The 21,621-nt window shown below is 40.1% G+C and overlaps 1 protein-coding gene across 3 annotated transcripts in view; it reads left to right on the top strand.

The window, feature by feature from the left end:
- Window positions 1-21,621, top strand: part of CDK14 (cyclin dependent kinase 14) — a 564,775-nt gene that overhangs the window by 113,503 nt on the left and 429,651 nt on the right. The window contains exon 1 of one of the 3 annotated variants that reach the window (XM_090287258.1): window positions 5,416-5,523. The exons of the other annotated variants lie outside the window; for them this stretch is intronic. The gene's annotated coding sequence lies outside the window, so the exon portion shown is untranslated. Of the gene's footprint in view, window positions 1-5,415; window positions 5,524-21,621 lie in introns of those variants that run through there. 3 annotated transcript variants of the gene reach the window in all.

The following is a 21,621-nucleotide window of genomic DNA, read 5'->3' as shown; positions in this document are numbered from 1 at the left end:
ATTTAATATTTTTTCCCTTTTTCAGTTAAAGTCTTTCTCTACTTCTTTCTTCAATTACTTCTTTCTTCCAGGTTCGTTTGTTTTTTTGGGGGGTGGCGGGGGAGGGAGGTGTGGCCCATCTGTGTGTAACATCCTGCTTATATAAGTGAAGGTCAGGCATCTGGCAGCCCCAGAAGTCTGAGCTAGCGCCAGGTAGGTTGATATGTCACAAGAGTTTCTGCACAAATGAGAAGAACCACAAGGTTTCTAGGGCACAGCCTGCTGTGGGTGGGTGTCTAGGCTAATATTTCTCCACTTGGGGGAAGTTTCTAGCTCTGCTTTGAACCCAATCCCCTATTCACACAGTTTCCTAATAACCTTTGTTACCTAGTTTTGAGGACAAGGACAGGTGAAGAAGCTTGTGGCAAGACCGAGAAGAGTGTGGTGGTGTTAGAAGGAGGAGGCCCATTTAGAGCCACAGGAAGGAAAGCCTAATGACAAAGAGAGGATGAACCATAAAAATGAAGCACAGAAATGCATAGATGTCAGTTACTGAGATCAGGGCCCAGGCCCTGTATACTCTCCATTGAACCCTGGTGGCTGTCAGTAATGTTCATCATTGGCCTCATCATCCATTGAAGTTGAGATTATGTTTATCATAATCCATTTAAGAAGTCAGGGAAGTGCATAACACTCTTGAATTTTTTAAAAAAGATTTTATTTATTTGTTTTCAGAGAAAGGGAAGGGAGGGAGAAAGAGAGGGAGAAAAACATCAGTGTGTGGTTGCCTCTTCTGCGCCCTCAACTGGGGACCTGGCCCGCAACCCAGGCATGTGCCCTGACTGGTACTAGAACCGGCGACCTTTTGGTTTGCAGGCCAGTCCTCAATCCATGAAGCCACAGCAGCTAGGGCCTGGTATTTTTAAATATCACATATAAAGGCAGGCAAGTCAAGAAATTAACTTTTATTTTTCTCACAAGATGTCAGATTCTAGCATTTTTGTAAGTTTTCTTCCTGCCTTTCCCCTTATATCCACTGAGATGCTATTTTCACAAAAGACTTTTTGTCTCTTCTCTTTAAAGATAGACCCTTTATTTTAATCTCTCTTAATGTTCTTTTATGGTGCGCTTTCAGATACATCTCAATATCCCCCATATTCTTCATAGGAGCAGACTGTGAATCCTGCGTGAACACAATGATTAATTTCTTGCAGCTTTGCCCTCTAGGCCCCGTACTTCTGCTCTGTTAGCCAAACTTCTTGCATAGTTGTATACATTTATTGACACTTTTTTTTTGTCCCACACATTTCTCAAGCTCCTTGTCCATTCTACTCTGCAGGAGTTCAAAGAATTCGTTTGAGCTACTGTCATCAGCAGCTCTTTCTAATATTTACTTATTCAACGAGTACTGAGCGCTGTTCCAGGGGCTGGGGAAAGAGAACGAATGCATAGCAGTTCATGCCCTTGAGCAGTTTACATCCTAGTGGGAGAGGAAGACAAACAAATCAATAAAGGCAGCTGGATAGTGAAGCCAAACCAGTGCGATGTCATGAGGAGGGAGGAGCAACAACAGAAGAGGGGGCCTGAGCAGAACCTTGAGGCAGAGATTCCTGAGATCCAACCAAGTAATAAGAAGGAGTTGGCTGGGGAAGAACATTCTAGGCAGAGTGAGCAGCAAAGACAAAGATTCCTGAGGCAGGAATCAGGTTTGTGGAAAAGAAAACTTGTCCCTTGTGCTTGAAGCTCAGTGTGGTGAATCCTGTGGGCTCCCTGCTCAGGGGGTGCCCCGGGTAAGTGGCAGCCCTTCCTTCCAGGCCTGAGCGGTGATATCCTCCAGATGTCCACAGGGCTGGCCCTCTTGCTTCAGTGGGACCAATGGTGGGTGCATTTGTTTGACCTCAGGCCACATTTTCCCTTGGCGTTTCCCCATCCTCCTGCCCTGCCTCCTCACTCCCTTTCTGAGAGCATGTCCTCAATAAATTAGGTGGACAAGAATCCTTGCTTAGCTCTATTTGTAGGAAACCCTGACCTAAGACACATGAGTAAACTTTTTGACTTATTCCCCCCCTGAGTTCCAGATCCTTAGATGGGTGCCTACCTTATATGTCCACTTGAATGTTCCAAAGATACCTAAGAGTACAAATGTAGAAAAATGGAATTCAAGATAATTTCCCCTGTCCTCAAGCTTTGGTTCTTCCTGTACCCACTCCTTTAGTTTGTGACGTCACCTCTCACCTAATTATGCCAAGAATTCAGAGTTGAGCTTAGATTTTCCCTTTCCATTCAACCTCATATCCATTCCTCCTGAATGTCTCTCCCCTCCTTTGTCTCTCCATCTCCACTTTTATTGCTTTAGTTCAGAGCCTTGACTGAGCTATTGTCTTTGTCTCCCAAGCAGTCTCCTCACCTCCCCTCACTCACTCCTCCAATCCATTTCTACAAGTTACCCTATTGTAAAATGAAAAATCCCATCTAGCCACCCTTCTGCTGTTAGTCCTTTAGTGCCTTCCTGTTGGATTAAATGGCAGCTTCCTGTAGGAAAAACTGCCTTATTTCCTAGTGGGGCTTCCAGTGCCCATTACGCTCTGGCATGGCCACCTCTCCCCCAGCCTTCACAGCTGCCACCGCTCTGTGCACTGCTCAGTTGTTTCTTCAGACAGCTTCCAGTTTCAGGCCTGACCTGTTAGTCCTGTTCCTCAGGTGCCCATCCCCTCCTGAGCAGTGCGTAGAGCCTCAGCTTATGCTGCCTCCTCCAAGAAGCCTTCTGTGAGCCACTCAAGGAACATTATTTTGTGTCTAATGAAAGTGCTCTGAAAACACTCCTATCAGTGTATTGTGATCACTCGCTTTATTATTATTTTTTATAAATTAAAAAATTTCTTTTATTGATTCTAGAGGGGAAGGGAGGAAGAAAGAGAGAGAAACCTTGATGTGAGAGAGAAACATCAGTCGGTTTGCTTCTTGCTCTCAGGGACTGAACCTGACTGGGAATCAAACTGGCAACCTTTTGGTTTGGAGATGACACCCAACCAACTGAGCTACACTCGTCAGGGTCCCTTGCTTTATTTTTAAGCACTGATTGGGTTTCTGGAATGCAGAGAACATGGTTGTTCACATTGCTGGGCACAGCAGTATATGCTTTAAAAAAAATTTTTTTTTAAAATTTGTTTGTTCGTTTACTTATTTTTAGAGAGAGGGGAAAGGAGAAGGAGAGGGAGAGAAACATCACTGTGTGGTTGCCTTTCACGCGCCCCCAACTGAGGACCTGACGTGCAACCTAGTCATGTGCCTTGACTGGGAATCGAACCAGTGACACTTGGTTCGCAGGCCAACGCTCAATCCACTGAGCCACAGCAGCCAGGGCAGTACATGCTTTTTGATTGAATAAATAAAAGAATAGAGAAACTTTGTGTTAAGTTTTTGGCTTTCATACAGGATAGCTTAGTGGATACCAGTGCTGTACATGCTCTTATCCATCAACTCTATAGAAAATAGGAACTACTTAGATTAAATGACTAAAGATAACACTTCTAATGTGGATTTTCCCTGGGGAACATTGGCTGACTTGGGAAGGAAGAATAACGAAGCCCTAAGATATGGACTTGTGAAATTCATTAATTTGTTAGATATTCATTTAATACTTGCTAGATGCCTTGTGTTTTGTCATGTGCTTTGCAGGAATAAAAAAAACGATGCTGTTGATACTGTTTGTTCCTCAAGGGCCTCAGAATGGGGAAAATGCCAATAATACAAGAGAGTTTTATGAGGCAGCATGTGACTAAATCCTAAATGACTCAAATAAGAAGTGCAGTTGGTTCTGGGAGAGGAGTCTTTGTAGGCTGGAGGGCTGAGCAATCATAAACAAAATCTCAGATTTTTGAAAGACTTATTGAAATGAAGTTTGCTATGCAGAAATGATGTTCATATAACTTAATAGTTTCCAGATATTAAGGAGATAGCTCTCTCTTGGCTTTGGTGAAGAAGGGCGTACGTAATACTTGTGTTTGATGAAGAACTTTTTGTAAGATTTTTGTAGTGAGCTTTGTGTGTGTGTGTGTTGCAGAAAAAATAAAATTCATTTTCTTCAGAAGGATTTGTCACTCAGAAGAATGAAGGTGAAGTAAAGATGGTTTGCAAATGGGGGTGGGGGAGATAATTCCTTTAAACCAATTAGGGTTTGAAGGGAAAATGCTTCTCCCTGAGCTTTCTGATTTATAAGTGTGCACTCAGCCCTGGGAGCTGTGGGAATATTGGCCACTCATCACCGACACAATAGTTACCTCCTCTAGTACTGTAATTTCTTAATTAAATGAATATCTATGAGGTCACATTTTATGCCTGATGTTTTGTTTTGTTTTTTTTAATTCTCTGCATATTTCTCAGTTGTTTCCTTGTGTCTTAATCTAGTTTATGCCCTTTTGTGGTTGTTTTCTGAGGACAGGAAATACTTTATAAACAAGGATGAATTGTTGATCAAGCACTCTCCTGTAGGGGGCGCTATGAGAGTAGCAGTTTGGCATTCTTCCTAGCCACCCAGCACCATGTGGCATGACTTGACACAATTAGCCTAAAGACAGCGGGGTCTGGTTGGTGTTGGTATTTTACTTTTGACAGTGTTATGAGCCTAACCCACCAAGAATTCTGCAGGCTCATAACTGTATTGTATCATTTTAGACCATAAATGCTACCTGTGCATTTTTTAATTACCTCATGTATTTGGTGCATTCTTATTTTAGGGTCCCCTTTATGCCCCATTTGCGTATGACAAATATATGCGCATAGACCCATTAAACCATTTTAGTGGCTTTTGCAGCATGAATGATGGTAGCCTAAATGTGGCCTTCTCTAGGACCTCAGATTACTGTTTAATGGGGTTGTCACTCAAGATCCTTACTGGCTTCCTCCAGTGCTTTTAAAAAATTGAATTGAGCATGATGAGGTGCATCCCCTTGATTAAATGTTTTTCCTCCCATGCAATCACCATTAGCTGTTTGGCTCCAATTCTGTATTCTTTTGAAGCAGCCCTGCATTGCAAATCAATATCTTACCGAAGAGACAGTGTGCTGTGAATTGCCTGGCCAGCATATGCACAGTTACTTTGGCTGCAATGCTGCTGCAGAGCCCGGTTACTCTGCCTTCCTGGGAACTCCACAGGCAAGTGCATCGTGTCTGGAGAAAAAAAAAATAGATCTTTTTTGGGGAAAAAAATTGAACTGTTAAGGCTATTGATACTGAATGTTAGCATGTCCTTTGTGTTCTTCTGAATCATTTTTTGTCTTACTGCACTGAGAGTAGCTTCTCTGGGGTGGCTTCTGGGTTGTATGTGTGTGTGTGTGTGTGTGTGTGTGTGTGTGTGGTTTTTTTTTTTTTTTTGCTTCTGCTTCCCCCTGTCTTGGTTGTAGTACGGCCGTACCATTTCAGCTTGCTAGTGCAGAACGATGTGAATTCAGTTACTGGATGAGCCTGGCCTGGTGCAAACCCACTGCTAGAGACATGTGAAGGAGTTCCAGGTGAATCGAGCCTGAGGGAGACAACAGTGAAACGGTAAGAGGGAGGACACTTAAAATTAGAGCAGCGGTTTTAATTTGGAACATCTCGGCAAGTCTGAATCCTGACTCACTCATTTACAACTTGAAAAGGATTCATTTTATGCATGTCATTTTACTCATCCCCTTCCATTTAACTGCCAAAACCGTCACAGATTGATCAAGGGGGTATTTAAATTAGTGATCTGACAGGGGGTTTCTCATGGGAGAGTCTCTTGAGGCTCCGGAGGCTACTGCTTGTAGTTTGTAAACACCAGTAGCAGTGCTAAATGAGGAAAAGGCTTCGCGACTGTGCTTCTTTGCCATAGCTGAGTCTTATTTCTTCGGAAACTTGTCTTATTTATTACAGCTTAAAGAGATTGTTTTGCCTGGCTAGGCTTGGCTGCATGCCCTCTGAGTCAAGGTAGTGAAGGACGGGAGACCACTTTTTTCATTTGGGTAAACTGATCCCTATGAATTAGCTGGGTTGGATCTGAGTGAAATAAACATCTCTGATATATTAGGGATCTGGGGCTTCCTCCCTGCTCATCCCATCCCCCTCCCCTGTGGAGCACAGAAACGCACCTGCTTTAAGTGTTTGCTGCCTGGTAGAGATCAGTGTGCTGGTGTTTTGTATCATTACACCTGTAGTGGTTATGCTTTCATGTGTGGAAGTGACGGTCCTTCATGCGGCTCTGCTTGAAGTGCTGGCTCCAGTGGTGGACCATTAAGCATTTTGGATGCAAACGGAGAACCTCTGTGTGCTCCAAGGACTGGGGCAGCAGACAGGCTACTCCAAAATGAGGCTTACCAGATCGTGAAAAAGATAACAATTGAGAGACAGAAATGTAAACCTTGATATATCTACAGAGGTTGAATTCCTATTTCCTTTGTTAATTGGCACAGAGTATAGTAGGTAGGGTTGGTTGAAGTTGAAGGGCATGTTTTAATATTGTTCAAAGTGAGGCTACTTTGGTCCTGGTGAATTTATAAGGATATATTTATTATACAGTTGCTGAATGTTAAGGATGTCGCATTCGATTTTTTTGCTTTAAAAAATTCTGCTTATGTATATTTAACTCATTAAGTCCTGTAAAATATAAGTGATGTAGGTAGTGAATATTAGTTGAGAACATCATGAGAACTTGCTGTAGCACGCTGGCCATAAGCCAGTTGTGCATAATTTTGTGGCATAGGCATTTTTAAGAAAGAACATCCGATTATTTGATAGGCTAACTGAGAGAAATATTGATAATATATTAGGGTTCACTAGAATTTTTTTTGGGGGGGAGGAGCCTTCAATATTGCTTCTGTATATACTTAATGTTTATTGTAAAGGTTGGACATTGATTTTTGGGAATGAATATTTGAATATTCTTCCAAAGAGAATTCAGAATTTTTGCTATTTTGACTTTTTAAATTATTTTTTATTTCCCATGCCTCAGTTGTTATTTTAAGTTTATTTTAAATGAACTCTTTTTCTATTCAGAAGATGGTATGCCCTACGTTTGCTTTTTCTGAGAGTGATATATTCTAGCTATTTATATTTTTACCTTCACTGTGTAAGCTGTGAGGTTTATTCTTTCACTCTGTGACAGAAGGAGTTGTACATTTGCAAAAAGTAAGTAATTTTTAAAAGAGGAATAAATAGTAGAGCGATAATATAACATTGCTTTTATAGTCATGCATTTTTTATTTCCTCATTGTACAGACATTTATTAGCTATCTACCATGTGTAGAAAATGGTAGGACATGCTGTGCGGAAGTACAGAGGAAATAGATACAGTCCCTTCTTTGAACTGAAGGAGCTTAGATATAATAGCATAGGTATTTTTCTCTGGAATATGCTCCATTATACTTTCTAATGAATAGTAAATTTAATGCTTTTTGAATATTCTGTTTCCCATTTAGGAAAGTCCTTTGTCTATTTTTGTTTAATCATCTATTTACAGACATTTATGAAGGTTCTACTGTGTAGTAGTGTAGCTACTGTGTATCAATAAATAAAATAGATCTGGCCCCTGTCTTCAAGGAACTTACAATCTATTCCTTTTAAAATATTTCAAGAAGAAATTTTGGAGCACTTTTTTTTTTCCATTTGGGCATTTATGAAACAGATATTATATGTTTTGACTTTTTTTTCATTTTTAAATTGCAGTATAAAATATACGTAACAAACTTGATCATTTTTAAGTGTATAGGTTATTGACAATAAGTATATCACAGTATTTGTTACCATCACCGCTATCCATTTCTAGAACTTCTTCATCATCTCAAACAGAAACCCTGCCCGTTGAATAATAACTCCCCATCGCCCCTTCCCCCAGGTTCTGGTAATCTCCACTCTCCTTTCTGTGTCTATCAATTTGCCTAGTCAAGGTACCTCATGTCATATGAAGCAGAATCATACAGTCTTTGTCTTTTTGTGCTTGGTTTATTTCACTTAGCTTCGTTTTAAGGTTCATCCATGTTGTGGCATGTGTCAGGATTTCATTCTTTTTTAATGTATGCTTTGATTTTTATATGGAAAAGACAGCAATCCCTTCCCTTACCCCCCACCTTTATATGATTTCACTAAATCAAGTTTCCATATGGACAACATAATAGATAATTTGGAGATCCTAAAAACAAAGACCTTGCTGTCAGGGGCAGGGTATGAGGGTAGAAATGCTCTGAGGGGATGACCTGTGGGTATATTACATTTGGATTCTTAACATGTCCTGGTAACTGAGCATGGTAATTGGGCTGCTTACACTACCATGTCAGTTCTTTGCTGATGGAGAGCAACATCGTCGTCGGCAGCCGTCCGTCTCGAGAGACGATGGTGTAGCTTCTTAAGAGTCTATCTGCACCGCCGAGAATGGCTGTGCAGTCCGACTCGGGAGTGACATGGTATCTGTCTCCTCCCGTGTTGAATCGACATCTTGCGATGATGCTGAAGCTACAGAGCCTGGGCAGGGTAATATGGAGGGTCTGCTGTTGCCCATGCAGCAGTCCCCCCCTCTCTTCGCAGCTGAAGGGTCCAAGGGAAAGACGGAGTCGATACAGCTTGGGTTCAGGTGCGCCGCAGGAGTTGCCGGTGTTGACTACAACGTCAAACCGCCTTAGGGACTCCGGCTCCGGATTTTCTGTCGGGGTTTACTCCCTTAGCCTTTCCCCTGAAGAGGTATGCCTCAAGGCAGCGGAGGTTTTTTGGAGTCAGAGTTTTCCTTCTCTGATGTACCCTGACTGGAAGATCGAACCAGCGACACAGCTCGCAGGCCGACGCTCAATCCACTGAGCTAAACCAGCCAGGGCAAGATGGAGAGCAACAACCAGTTGAAATATTAAGTGGAAGGCTGGCCTGTGGCTTTTGTCATTATTAACATTTGAATTGCACTCACTCTGCTTCTAGTACCTTACTCTAACTTTATAAGCAAAGTCTGATCTTGCTGAGGTTCTCTTCCAGGACTGGAGACTTAGAGCTGGCAGGTATTTCAGCAATTGTATTATCTCATTGACTGATCATCATTCATTCAGTCAATGGGAGAGTCTCCTGATGCTTGCTGCAAGCCTGTGTTCACGCCCCATGGCTGTTCTCGGTGGGCACTCAATCTGGAAACCCCAGTTACCTCTGAGTTAGACGGAGAGTTGTGAGAGAGGGTGTACTCTTGAATGTCATATTAAGCAGTTTTCCATTGGATGAGGTAAGCCTGACTTCATCATATAGCATTCTCTTACTCAAATTTCTGTTTGTTTTTTTTTTTTTTTCCTGATAGAGGATCCTTTTTAGAAAGATGAGTTAATTCTCCCAGAGCTGTTCATTTATCTGTCATCAGCTGATTTGATGATTATTAACGTTTAATAAAGGAGTCAGGAAACACAAACATGTATGGAGGAGGAAGAGTCAACTGGCAACGTTCCAACATCCCACTTCTCCATCAGCCTGTCCTATTTAATGAATCTTATGCTTTCTCCCCCACCCTGCTTCCACCACCACTTAGCTTTTCATTTCTGACTTTTGATAGGAGGCAAAATTTGGATGGTGGAAGTTGGGCAGAGGAGAAGATCGATCAGAAAACTTTAAAGCACAAAGTAGTTACTTTGCTCAGCTTTAAAAGTACTACTTTTTCTTTTTCTTTCTTTCTTTCTTTTTCTTTTGGCACCAGAAGAAAGAATGAGAGAAGTGTTCCAGATCAGGTCTGTCATTTTCATGTTTCTTGTAGGATAGAGGTTCCAGGGGAGACAATCCGATGGTCAACAGCTTGGGCTTTGTAGTCAGGGTCCTGGGATAAATCTTGTTTCTTCTGCTCACTCTCTCCGTGGCCTTGGACATGTCTCTGAATTCTTATAGGCCTCAATGTAATCATCTGGAAAATAAGGATAATAATAGTACCTCATGGGCTTGTTGGAGAGATTTATTGAGAAACTACATATAAAGCACTTTTTTTCATAGTAACTGTTATGTAAGAGCTCAAAAATAGCCACCATCATCATTGCCATCATTACATAGAAATCTTTAATTTCCACCTGTCTTTTCTATCAACTTGCGTTGTATCTCACTTAGGCTCCTTCTTCAGATTGTTTGATTATTGAGCATACATGACAATTTCTTAATGTTCTTGGGTTTGAGTGTATAAAAGGAGGATGTGAAAGAATGCTCCAGTATTCTATTTATTGTCTGGCAGGTTTGGGAAGGGGAGATATTCTATAGATTTTCTCTCCTGCCCAGCTGATATGAGTTTGCCCCCGCTGCTTATCCCTCAGCTAAATGAGATTTCGCTAAAAATACAGAGATGACAGTGACATGCTCCTGGAGTAATGGGGGTTGCTTTCAGGTGGCAGACAAGCAGCAGGGTGTGTGTGTCCCACTGCTCTGCTCTATTCACCTTGAGTAGCTGAGTTAGGATTCACTATTGACTTGTCTCAGCCATAGGAAAGGTTTATAGAACCAGTCCTCATGAAATCAGTTAGGACTTTATTATTAATGGATTGCTGCCAAATCTATTATTGCTGAAATTTCAGCTCTTTACAATAGATAGACCAGTTGTTAAAGCTGCATTGAAGGCTGCATTCTATTTTCTCCCCAAAGGTTCATTGTTCCCTGTGTTTCTCTTCATAAGCTCTGTGTGGTTAGTGACCCATATATGATTCTCTGAACAATTTAAGAGCTTCAAAAGTCAATCCTACATTCAATGATGCCCTATATTTTTCCTGAATTCTTTGGTGGGGTTTGCATCGAGATTTATTCTATGAGAATAAAAGCATTAAACTTTTAAACTTTGTAACATCACTCATGACATTAATCATGAAATCATTATCCAAGCATTAATAATGCATTTAAATTTTATTAAAAAGATAGTTATTGTAGGTAAGGAGATGTGAGTTGTCTTTATATAGCCATCTATTTCAGAGTAAGAAGATAATACACAAGTTTATTTCTCCTTCAGGAGAGGAATTTAAAAATATTTGTAATATTTATTTTTAAATGCCGTTCATATGGTTACCAGGGGAAAGAGACCCAGGTCCTGGTGGATCAGTCAGTATCTTCAGTAGTGTCTTTACAGTTTTCATTTTTAATGTTGTTTTGCCTTCTGGATGCTTTATCTTACTTGAGGGACAGAATAGTGAGCTACAGATATCTGGAAAGTGTAAGTATGACGGAAAAACTAGCCTGGTTTCGTTCAAAGACGCTATGGGTGGTGCAGTGAAACTCAGAAGAGAAACAAAACAGAATTTGGAAGACACCTGAGACTGTTATTTGCACAGCCTTTGAGACAAATGACAGCTGCGCTGGTCCTCGTGATTTAAAAAAAAAAAACCTCAACTCTAAGCACATGTGTACAGGTGGAACGCATGCTGAACCATGTTATTCATTTCAAATATCTGTGAACCTGAGTTCAGCCCAATCTTTTATTGATTATTAGTGCTTCTGATACAGTAGATGTTTTTAAATTACTGTGGTTCATATTGACCAGCCCCTCTTACCAGGTTATTTCACACCTCTACACGGTGAAAACCCAGACTGGTTTTGCCTTCTCAAGTAGGGCCCAAGACAAAAATCTAATAGAAATAAAATCTATATTTAAATCTGTAATGTCTATGGTGGGGGGAGGAGGAGTGTCCCTATTTTCAGGCATGGAGTTTTTTTTCTAGAGCAAAAGCTTTAAGAGAATACTATATCTTGATGAAGAAACTAATTGGCCATGCAGTGTGAGCCACTTTGTGGCTCGATTCTTCTGTTTTGTCAAGAATGGGTATTCCACTTTCCACTGCGGCTCTGGGAGTTTTGTAGGTTAGAACAGGCTGTGCTTTGTGGAATTGCAACAAAGCCACTCCCTTGTTGTGTGTGGGGATTCTCATTGCATGCACCCTACGTTAGAGCCCTCTGACTATAAATGGATGGGGAGGCAATATAGATGTCCACTCTGTTTTACTTTCCAACAGTATATATTCATTTGGCAATAGGATGTGAATGCTACTCTCCTGACTCTGTCTTTTCTTCACGATGGAATTTTAACCAGCATGTAATTATGGAGGTCAAGTGAGAGTCAGAAAATTCACATATATTCTTTTTTTTCCCCTCAATCTTTTTGGGATATTTAGTAAGTTTTTAGTGGAAACAATGATCCAGACTCACAGAATTGCCATATCCTTCTGTTTTGGATTATGTGTTCATATCCTTTGTCCAACCTGGGGTAGGAAATGTTCAGTTATGCCTTGCAGACAAAAGACTTTCCCCCTAACCCCCCACCCAGGGGAGGATCTGTTTTAGGATACACTGTACTCTTCATAGCTGTAAGTTCCTTTTAAAAATCTTGTTTCTGGATCCTGAAATGACTTCCTTTTAATTTTTTTGAAGCTGCTAAATAAACTCCGGTAAATAAAGAGCAAAGCAAGGCTCTGGGTTCAATTCTCCTTAGAATAATTTTGCGGTAATATTTTTTATAGATATAGTAGCCAATGGCAAAACCATGCTTTTGTCTTAAAACGTATACATGCATACACTTCTTTTATTTATTTATTTTTGGTGACATTGGTTAATAAAATTATGTAAGTTTCAGGTGTACAAAACTGTAATACATCATCTTGTATTGTGTGTTCACCATCCCAAGTCAAGTTTCCCTCCATCAACAATTTGTCCCCCTTTATTTCTCCTACCTTCCCACTAAATCCATCAATCTCTATGCAAGAAGTAATGTTATAAATGCTATTATAACCCATGTATATTTTTCTGTTTTTGTTACTCTAATCCTGTTGGTTTTTAAAATTTTATAAATATATTGGGTGTACCCACTCTAAATATATTGGTGTACCTTATCATAAAACTTTATTTCAGAGTTCAAAATTATATTAAAGGATTATCTGAAGTTACCATGATTTTTTTAATGGGACATTTGAGTGAAATGTTTACCCTAGGAATATTGAAATGATTATCACTCATATTGTACCCAGAGACCGAAGCAAAATTTGTCTCTGAAAGACTTGACCTTTCTCACAATCTCAGTTCCTTAACAGGCCATGGTAGCAGAACCTGTCGTTATGCAGCTTAGGGCACTGCGCCTCCAGCTTCCACGGGCACACGCATCCTTGGGGGAGCTTGTTAAAATTTGGGTTTTGACTCAGTGGAACTGTGGGAAGGGCAAGGGAGAGGCCTGAAATCCCAGGTGATGTCAGTGCTTGCTGGTGTATGACCAGCAAGAGGTTAGAGAATATTCCAGATAAAATTCTGATTCCCAAAGATAACTACATTCTAACAATAGAGATGGTATTTTTATCTTTACTGTGAGTGACCATGAAACCTAATGTTAAATTTTTCATCATGACTTGGACGAAATAAAGAACCTAACGGCCAGTAAATATATGCCTCTATCTATGTGAGCCTGTGATTTACACTGTCTTTTATATCTAAAACAAGTGTATAATTGTAACAGAAGAGAAAGCAACAAAATAATATCTTAACGAAATATATTCAAAATTTAAGCTGCTGGGAAGACCGCCTAAATATTTCATAATAGAGTTAGCAAAACATTTATTAAGCCTCTTGGTGGTAAGTAAGCATTTTAGCCCAGTAAGGGTTGTAACAAAACCACAGTCACTGAAGCAGCAGCATAAAGGAATGCAATGTCCTTAAGAGTTCTCGCTTCAGCTGTGTCCATTAGCCATGGAGTCGGGATTTAAATAAAACTAGGTCAGACCCCAAAGAAACCGGTCAATGGAAAAATAAGCATTTTTAAATTAAATCACAACAACAGACATTGCATTCTGGTGAGTGAGAACAGCTGGTGAAAGCCTTTCCGTTGACTGGAAAAGATCTAGGCTCAGGAGGTGCCTTACTGTTATGTAGTTTTCTCAGGGCTGATTTTTAAAAAATGGCCTGTGTTTAGTTAAAGGGGAAGGCTTATAATAGGTTAAACAATCCATTTTTGAGTAAATATTAACAGAATACCCATTTCATGCTGTCTTTTGGGCTTTGGGAACATTAAAGAAACGGAAGGTATGATTTTTGTTTACAGTCTGGTCATAGAAATATGATGAACACATGAGAAACAGAGTGAAACAAAAACCTCCTTCCATCCCAGCAAAATTAACCAAGTGCACGAAAACAAATTTCACAGTTTCGTATGAAAGCATGAAAGACAGCATATATTTAAGGGACACATTACGAGGTACAGTCTAAAAATGACGTAGCTCTCAGTGAGGGCATTTTTGGTTGCGACAGTGACATAGGGGCACAACTAGCATTCAGTGGGCAGGACCAAGGTTGCCAAAAGTCCTACAATGTCACTGCTGTACCATACTGCGCACCAGTAATTCCTCAGTCCAGAGGCTCAGGACCCCATCCCTGAGAAACAGTGCAGGATCTTAGACTTAAGGAAGACCCGCAGAGACTGAGCTGTCAGAGATGTTCATGGTGTGAACCTGTTTTCTTCCTTTCTAAACCCTGATAACCTAAGGGAAATGGAATACACAAGGAAGCACAAAGTGACTTTATGTGTCTATCCTTATCTAGTTGATCCATTTAAAATCATTTACCATCTGCAAACCAGTGCCTAGAGTTCATAATAGAATGGTCGAGCTGTAAAAGATCTTAAGAGCTGTTTACTCCAGCTGCCTCATTGTACAGAAGAGAAAACCGAGACCTGGAGAGTGTAAGTGGCTTATTTTAAGTCTAGTTCTGACTTAGGTGAGGAGCAGGCTTGCCTGTGTATTATCTAGTGTTCTGAAGGTGATTTGGGGGAAGTTCTGATAAAACATAGCTGTACGTAAAAGTGTACTCATGCTTATATCCCTCTGTATATTATATAGCTATCTCATCCTGTATCTTCGTTCCATTTAGTCATTCACATTGCCACCTCCACCACACACACACACACACACGTGAGAAAAGAAAGAAAAAGACTATAACAAAAGAGAGGACAGCTTACTTTTATTAATTTATTTTTAATTTTAAAAGATTTTATTTATTTACTTTTAGAGAGAGGAAAGGAGGGAGAAAGGGAGAGAATTGATGCAAAAGAGAAACATCAATTGGTTTCCTCATGTGCCTTGAGTAGGGATCGAACCCACAACCCAGGCACGTGCCCTGACTGGGAATTGAACGAGTGACCTTTCGCTTTGCAGGATGACAACCAACCAATTGAGCCATGCTGGTCAGGGCAAGACAGAATACTTTTAGATCTTACAGGTTTAAGTTAGAGATGAAGGCAGGTGTCATGGGTTATGATTTCATTAGTATTAGAAATTCCTACCCCCACCCCAAACACCTCGTCCACCTATGCCCTAATAGCTGAAATTTCTTTTACAAGAGATGAAGCTTTTTATTCTATATTGCTTGAAGTTCAGATAATTCTGGGAGGAATGATACTTTCATCTAAGTGTTCAAAAACATAAATGACTGATAGTGGTTTTTTATTTGGAGTAGATTTTGAGAAATGAATCTATGTAGCAGAAAGCCATCAGGCCCTCACTGTGTAATGGGTGAAGGGAAAATCAAGTGTAAGAGGTTGTTGGAGTGTCAAGATTTTTGCTTCTTTCCGTTTTGCATTGGACTTGTGACGAATGTTCCTTTTATGAATGCTAAAAGACAGTGACTTAGCTAATGTGTGATGCATGATGTGTATTTTCTGTGGGTCAACTCTAAGTCTTTTCAACTAGTTCTTTTTCTGGTGTCTGCCTTCTTGAAAAGTGTGGAGTGAAGAGGTAGGGAAGATCACATTCTGACTCAGTAAAATGCCGATCCCCAGAAAATGGGTGATTCAAAGGGACAAATTTCAGCCCAAATGAATTCACTTGAAATGAGTGCCAACCATAACTTAATTAAGTTATGCTCTTTCAAATCCACTGCTGTGAGTACGGTAGACAGTCATCCAGATCTTACATAGCTCCAAGCTAAAATTGTAGGTCAAACTGTGACTTTTGGAGCCTCCAACACTGTTTGAATTTCTAACAATTTTTACGGAGTTTTGAGTCTGCCCGCTAGCGGACAGACCCCTGTTAATAATGAATGAACCAAAATAATCGATTCAGATGAATACCCAAATGTGTGCATCTCTAACCTTGTTTAAAATTCAAGCTTCTATTGAATTTACTGGAAAAAAAGATCAGGGATTTATTTTGGTATTTGTGATGATTTTTTTCTCTTTATCTGTTTTTAAATACCACGAGACATTGCTGCTTATGTAAATTTTGTCACTTCAGTTTCTAAAAGGAACAGCAAGAGTGAAAAATGCAGTCAGAGAGAAAATACATCCTTAATGCCTATTAATGTTGGAATGCCTGTTGTTTTCTGGCAGTACTGATAGGATAGCTATTTACAGTGATTGGCTTTGCGCAGAGGAACCAAAGGTGTTTTCTTCTGAACCGATGATTTGAGAACACCACTGTAACCTATGGAAACCCGTGTAAGGCAATAAGAAATCTTTACCAGACCCTTCAAGCAGAGATTTGAAGGAAGGATGCTCTTGAGATCTATAAATAAAGTGTTGATAAATAGTCTTTGCCCTTTGGAGGGGACAGTTGTGTTGTTGAGATTAAAGTATCCCCAAAAGAATAAATACAACCCAGGGTACACAAAATTTTGGAGCAGAATAAATGCACACTCTGGTGAATTCTTAATAAAGGATTCATCTGAGTGTGTGGGATTTAATCAACAAGGGTAATCTTTGAGAAGAGTCTTGAATAATATAGTCATCGGTCCATGGCTTGGTGATGGTGTGTCTTATGCTGAGGGCACAAAGAATGTGTAAGTGACAGTGAAAGATGATGGTGTATGAAATGTCCAAGGGTCTTCTGTGCCTGGAACATCCACAGTTAGTGGCTTTTGTATTTGGCCAAGTGCCCACGTCCTTAAATATATATATAGCTGGCTGGTTTGGCTCAGTGGATTGAGCGTCGGCCTGCGAGCTAAGTGTCGCTGGTTCGATCTTCCAGTCAGGGCACATCAGAGAAGGAAAACTCTGACTCCAAAAAACCTCCGCTGCCTTGCGGCATACCTCTTCAGGGGAAAGGCTAAGGGAGTAAACCCCGACAGAAAATCCGGAGCCGGAGTCCCTAAGGCGGTTTGACGTTGTACTCAACACCGGCAACTCCTGCGGCGCACCTGAAGCCAAGCTATTGACTCCGTCTTTCCCTTGGACCCTTCAGCTGCGAAGAGAGGGGGGGTCTGCTGCATGGGCAACAGCAGACCCTCCATATCACCCTGCCCAGGCTCTGTAGCTTCAGCTTCACTGGAGAGGACACTCCAGCGTCATCGCAAGATGTCGATTCAACACGGGAGGAGACAGATACCGTGTCACTCCCGAGTCGGACTGCACAGCCATTCTCGGCGGTGCAGATAGACTCTTAAGAAGCTACATCATCGTCTCTCGAGACGGACGGCTGCCGACGATATAGCTGTTCAATAACATAATTTTTAAAACCATTTTCTCAGTTGTTTCAGTATTGATTACTGACAATTAAATTTCTTTAATTTCAAAAATTAATTTAGTGTGACTAATTATGTTAACCTATTTCAGACACCTTAAAGAAAATTTGCACAAATATGATTATTTCCAGTTTCTTATCCTATTTTAAAACACCAACTCTGTCGGTTTAATTAATTTCAATATTGTTTCTATATTTCTTTGTATACCTTCCTAAGATTATAGATTTATTTATTTAGATACCTTCCAGGTGTCTCAGTAATAAGATTTTTTGAATCTTCTTGGTGTTTTGTAATGTTTACAAATCCACAAGTAACACAGTGTCTTCTCAGAATAGCCAGGGTTATAGGATCTGAGTTGTGGACTGTTAGGGTCTTGGTTGCTTTTTCCAAAGTGATTCAGATCTGCGTCACTGGTTAGCAGTGAAGTTGAGTTTTCTTTCTAAGGATTAAATTTCCCATAGTTATTAAAATTTAACTAATTTCCAAAACAATGCTTTCCACACTGGTTGCATGTAAATTCTCTGCAATGAATCTGGTATCTACCCACCAGATATATACATTCTCTGTAAAACATTGCTTAGGTGACATCACATACGCTTTTGTCCATTATTTTCTTATATTGACCCAGTCTGTCATCATTGGAACATCTTGTGTTGCTGATCTTGCTATACTTGTTCTGCTTAGACCCTCTCACAACAGGTTTGTATCAGTCCTTCTTCTTGGTACAGTTCCTACCTTTGATCCTTGGCTTACTCACAGTTCCATGTGTTAAAAAACCAACCGTACCTGTTGTAGTCTCCCTTCCTTTATGACTGCCATTTGCCATTTACATTAACTTTCCTCTCTTGAAATCAAAACAATCTCATGGTTTTTCAATAACTCAACTTGTTCCATTTAACCATAATTTTATTTTCCTTTTGATGCTCAAATGCATAATCACAGTTTAGTCAATAAGAACCCTGATAGGCAGACCCCTTTGTCTTTTAGCATTGTCCCTGACATTTTGGAAAGGATCCAAGTTTTCTGGTAACAACTGGCTATTTCACAGCTGTTTTCGTGCTTCCTGCCCTGTGAACTGGAATCAGGTCACTTTTCAAGGATTCCTCTTTTTCATAGTGGAGAATTGGAACATAGGCCAAAATCTTGGCACTAGGGGTATACATGAAAGTCAGTAAGTGGATCAAAGGGCTACTATTTAGTGGCTGGAAAAATCCTCTTTTTGAGGTTATGGGTTCCCATTAATTATTTTAAACTGGGCACACCAGGCTTCTACCCTCTAGTTTCTTATAGTATGAGGTTTTGTCTGTCATCAAGACTTTCTACTGCACTGGCTATTATAAGCATTTCGTTGTGGGAAAAAAAATTCTACCTGGGGAGGGGGAAAGTTTATTAGGATTGCTTACAGGTTGATAGAAGGATTCAAGTGAAGCTTGAGCACCAGGGCATAGCACCAAGGCATAATCTGGTTTCTAAAACCCTCTTTCATTGCTAGGGCTCCAGTCTGCTCACTCTTCTCTTTATGTACCCTGGACACTTAAATGATTTTATTCTACCAGCTGCCAGAAATTGCAGCTTTCTGAGGGAATGAGTAGGATTCGTACTTTTTACCTTGCCTGGATGCTTCTGTAGACCAAACCTTGCTTTTTCCAATTGGGGGTCAGTCTGCAGGGTGAGTTGCCTGACAAGCTCATGAGGTCAGACATGAGGCAGACTCCTCCCTTGCATTGTTATGAAGGGCCTGGATTCTGCTCTCTGTTGTGCTTGTGGTTAACAGAGATGGCCAGGTCACGTTTACGTTGTTTGTCCCAAAGATTGGAAACTTGAAACTTTTCCAGAACAGTCACTTTGCCCGATGTGGAAAACTCAAGTATAGATTACTTTCCTGGATGAAGATGCACACACAAAACTGGTGCTGGTACAGGTATTATTCACATAAACCCTGAACGAAGTGGAGACCAGTATAAATTGTGTGTAAACTTCATGATGTGCAGAGTTTACTCATGGGCTTTATGATGCTGATGGAGTTACATCAGACAGAAGAGTCTCGGTGTGTGGTCATTTATTAATAGTGGTCATAGAATCATCACTTGTTTTCTCCTGGATCTGATACAGTGTATCAAATTCAGAAAGTGGTATCTGCAACATGTTCCTAAGAACATTCTGCTCAAATATCAAAGTGCTTCAAGCAATTTCAATAAAGTGAGTGTATTAGTTTTCTATTGTGTGACGCGTTACCACAGACTTAACCAGGTTATTATCTCACCTTTTGTAGGTTAGAAGTCCAGACATGCCATAGCTGGTTTCTCTGCCCTAGGTCTTATTGGGCTGAAATCAAGGTATTGAGTGTGGTTGTAGTTCTGACCTGGAGCTCAGGATTTTCTTACAAGCACACTAGTTGTTGGCAGAACTTATTTTCTCATGGTTATAGTACCCTGGTCCCCATTTTCCTGCTGGTTGTCAGCCAGTGACCACTCTCAGCTCTTAGAGGCTATACCACAGACTGTGCCATGAAATGTTTGCTTTCTTGCCGGCTGGCCAAATTATATCTCTCTTCTGTGACTCGCTGGAAAACCTCCCAGCCTTTGAAGGGCTCTTTTGATTGGACCAAGCCAACCCAGGACAATCTCATTTGCTCTATCACATAATATAGTCATGGGCGTTATATCTCATCATCATATTCAACTCAAAAGGGAGAGGATTATTCAAAGGTGGGGAACTTTGAGTGTCATGTTAGAATTCTGCTGATCAGTCATCTTGTAGTTTAAAAAAATCTTACTTTTGCTGATAGCACTTTATGCATATATATATATATATGTTTATTATTTTTGTGTCAAGTCTGCTGCTTTTCTGGACAATAACTTTTGGGTAATGTCTCAGAGTTTTAGCCCTTTTTAGCAAGAGAGAATGAAAATTACTAATTTGAATGAACCTTCTTAAATCTGATTTATGAATTCGAAGAACCTTCTTGAGCTTTTCTGTGGGCCAGGCACTGAGTGAGACACTGTAGGAAAAGGGTGCAGGAATGCGGACAGCATCTCTGCCTGCATGGAAAAGGGCAAGAAGATCTGAGTCTCAAATGCGTTCTGCCGATGGGGTGCCTGGAAAACATTGTATCGGAAACCATGGTGGGATATTGATATATTTTAACATTTTTAGAAGAACTAGAAACTAACTAGCAAGATATACGTTTGTGAATGTAGTAAAATTACAACCATAGGCCTGTTTCCATATAAGTATACTGTTTCTAAGAAGTTTATTTTATATTAATAATTGTTTCCTGCTTGTTTTTTGTCACTTGCTAGTGGATGAAAAACTGATAAATGTGAAATGCTTAAGAATGTTTGTGGGCAATATTTGAAATTTAGAAAATTTTGTTGAAATGTTTTTTTCTTTGAAAAAATAATGGAAAAAAAGACAAAACCCAACAACACAAACCCTACTGCTATCTTAATATAGAATATCTTAGAGTAGCCAGTTTTCCACTGTTGCATAGTTTTTATTTAATTTTTATAATTATCAAGTGTGCCAGAGTCAACTCCATTAAATGAGAGGCTACCTGACTGAAAACATTTAAATATATGATCCTTACTGTAAGGCATGGGGAATGGGATGAGGGTTTACTTGCAGTAGGTTTTGTAACAATTTCTGTTGCTTAAATCATACAGACTCAGAGCGTTATCAAAATTTTCAATTGGAGTACCTCTGTCTCCTAAAGTTAACAACCTTATGAGGCTTAGTTTTGTCAGAAAGGGAAACATGAAGGGCAGAAAATGAAAGGTTTATATGAATTTATATGGTTTCACAAACTGGTTAAGAATGAAGTTCATTCTTCAGTTTTGATGATGTCCTCCCAGCTCTTCTTTTCTCTGCTGACATGTTGAGGTGACATTTGTCATGTAGCCCTTGCTAATATTTTGTGCTGTGGCTGTATTGATGTACATGTGCTATGAATTTATGTGTCATAGGAAATTTACCCCCCATATATCTAGATAACTTTTCACCATATATTTTCCTATAACTATAGGAAAAAAAGAGTGTCTATCTAAAAAAAAGCCCATTTTACTAAGATAGCTCAAAGACCTCAAATAAAAAAAGAATGTAGGTCTGAATAGAATGTACCATGTTCACAATACAGTGTACAGATGATGTGTTGTAGAATTGTGGACCTGAAACCTGTATAATTTTGTTAACCAGTGTCACCCCAATAAATTT

Source organism: Furipterus horrens, unplaced genomic scaffold, assembly GCF_987537825.1.
Source record: "Furipterus horrens unplaced genomic scaffold, mFurHor1.1.pri manual_scaffold_9, whole genome shotgun sequence".
In the NCBI taxonomy this organism is placed as follows: Eukaryota; Metazoa; Chordata; class Mammalia; order Chiroptera; family Furipteridae; genus Furipterus; species Furipterus horrens.
Note: the sequence above shows the minus strand (reverse complement) of the source record. Positions and strands in the feature narration are given on the sequence as shown.